This window comes from Hoplias malabaricus, chromosome 6 (assembly GCF_029633855.1).
Source record: "Hoplias malabaricus isolate fHopMal1 chromosome 6, fHopMal1.hap1, whole genome shotgun sequence".
In the NCBI taxonomy this organism is placed as follows: Eukaryota; Metazoa; Chordata; class Actinopteri; order Characiformes; family Erythrinidae; genus Hoplias; species Hoplias malabaricus.
Window position 1 is genome coordinate 22,005,128 of NC_089805.1, and position 2,500 is coordinate 22,007,627.

General features: G+C 43.2%; 2 non-coding genes across 2 annotated transcripts; both read left to right on the top strand.

Moving 5' to 3' along the window:
- Positions 1-337: 337 nt before the first annotated feature.
- trnap-cgg (transfer RNA proline (anticodon CGG)) lies at positions 338-409 on the top strand. Its single transcript has one exon. It is a non-coding gene; the product is annotated as a tRNA-Pro (tRNA).
- Positions 410-715: 306 nt separating this feature from the next.
- trnat-agu (transfer RNA threonine (anticodon AGU)) lies at positions 716-789 on the top strand. The gene has a single exon. It is a non-coding gene; the product is annotated as a tRNA-Thr (tRNA).
- Positions 790-2,500: the final 1,711 nt, after the last annotated feature.

Genomic DNA, 2,500 nt, shown 5'->3' on the forward strand with positions numbered 1-2,500 from the left:
GAGATTGAACTGAACCCATTCAAAGCCGGTGGCTTTGAGATGAAATGGACCCACCAGGTTGGCAGGATTCATGGGGATTAGAACCCAATTACAAAACAGAAAACTTTGAAAGACTTGCAGTGTTATTGGGTCTTGATAGTCCTATGACTTTTCCACTCTGATGGAGTCAATGATGTTAGTGAAGAAATACAAGGATTTCTTCTGAAGGAATAGGCAGCTTCTACTTGACCAATCTGGCTTGAGATCTGACTCAGACAAGATTAAATGTAAACAGAATAAAGCTTTCTCTTGCTTCGAATCATTGTGGTTTGTGACGTGTTATCAGCAGCCTCTTACAGGCTCGTTGGTCTAGGGGTATGATTCTCGCTTCGGGTGCGAGAGGTCCCGGGTTCAAATCTCGGACGAGCCCGTCTTGTGAAGGTGGGTCGCTGCTGTTGCAGAAATGGTGTGTTCCTGAATGCAATGTAGTGAGGTGTTTGCAGCGATTTTCTTTACCACTTTCTAAGATGTGGTCCAAATCTGTTGATTTTAATTTTGAAGATTAGGTTTAAAGCCGTCCATTGGTTGCAAAATCTCAACATTTGGAACAGCAAGGCCTGTCAATGATTGATTTCGTGATGAAAAGGATTAATAAAGTAGAAGTAGATTTAAGGTACTTACAAAGATGGCAGATTTGACTCCCTCCACATGTGAGCATCCAAGCAGCTTTAAGGAAGGCGCCGTGGCTTAGTTGGTTAAAGTGCCTGTCTAGTAAACAGGAGATCCTGGGTTCGACTCCCAGCGGCGCCTATGCTAAATTTCTTCAACGTTTTCAACAATGATATTAGCATGAATACATATATCATCGATAAAAAAAAAGTGACCGCCAACCTGCAGTCTCTGCGTCGCATAGGCATGAAGGCGATCCGATCGACGGCCGTTGTTTCGAGTCCCAGCAGAATCCGCCCTTTCTTCCCTTCCAAGACATGAGCGCGTTCAACTCTAATAACACTGATACTGATACAATGTTTAAATTTGACTGCTAATAATACAATGCTAGTGGGCTCTGTGGTGTAAAGTAAAATTCATTGGATAGCTAGAGATTGACAGCGACCCTGAAATGGACAAGCGGAAAAGAAGAAGACGAGCTAGAGATTGAACTGAACCCATTCAAAGCCGGTGGCTTTGAGATGAAATGGACCCACCAGGTTGGCAGGATTCATGGGGATTAGAACCCAATTACAAAACAGAAAACTTTGAAAGACTTGCAGTGTTATTGGGTCTTGATAGTCCTATGACTTTTCCACTCTGATGGAGTCAATGATGTTAGTGAAGAAATACAAGGATTTCTTCTGAAGGAATAGGCAGCTTCTACTTGACCAATCTGGCTTGAGATCTGACTCAGACAAGATTAAATGTAAACAGAATAAAGCTTTCTCTTGCTTCGAATCATTGTGGTTTGTGACGTGTTGTCAGCAGCCTCTTACAGGCTAGTTGGTCTAGGGGTATGATTCTCGCTTCGGGTGCGAGAGGTCCCGCGTTCAAATCCCGGACGAGCCCGTCTTGTGAAGGTGGGTCGCTGCTGTTGCAGAAATGGTGTGTTCCTTGTTCCTGAATGCAATGTAGTGAGGTGTTTGCAGCGATTTTCTAAGATGTGGTCCAAATCTGTTGATTTTAATTTTGAAGATTAGGTTTAAAGCCGTCCATTGGTTGCAAAATCTCAACATTTGGAACAGCAAGGCCTGTCAATGATTGATTTCGTGATGAAAAGGATTAATAAAGTAGAAGTAGATTTAAGGTACTTACAAAGATGGCAGATTTGACTCCCTCCACATGTGAGCATCCAAGCAGCTTTAAGGAAGGCGCCGTGGCTTAGTTGGTTAAAGTGCCTGTCTAGTAAACAGGAGATCCTGGCTTGGACTCCCAGCGGCGCCTATGCTAAATTTCTTCAACGTTTTCAACAATGATATTAGCATGAATACATATATCATCGATAAAAAAAAAGTGACCGCCAACCTGCAGTCTCTGCGTCGCGTAGGCCTTAAAGGCACAGGCATGAAGGCGATCCGATCGACGGCCGTTGTTTCGAGTCCCAGCAGAATCCGCCCTTTCTTCCCTTCCAAGACATGAGCGCGTTCAACTCTAATAACACTGATACTGATACAATGTTTAAATTTGACTGCTAATAATACAATGCTAGTGGGCTCTGTGGTGTAAAGTAAAATTCATTGGATAGCTAGAGATTGACAGTGACCCTGAAATGGACAAGCGGAAAAGAAGAAGACGAGCTAGAGATTGAACTGAACCCATTCAAAGCCGGTGGCTTTGAGATGAAATGGACCCACCAGGTTGGCAGGATTCATGGGGATTAGAACCCAATTACAAAACAGAAAACTTTGAAAGACTTGCAGTGTTATTGGGTCTTGATAGTCCTATGACTTTTCCACTCTGATGGAGTCAATGATGTTAGTGAAGAAATACAAGGATTTCTTCTGAAGGAATAGGCAGCTTCTACTTGACC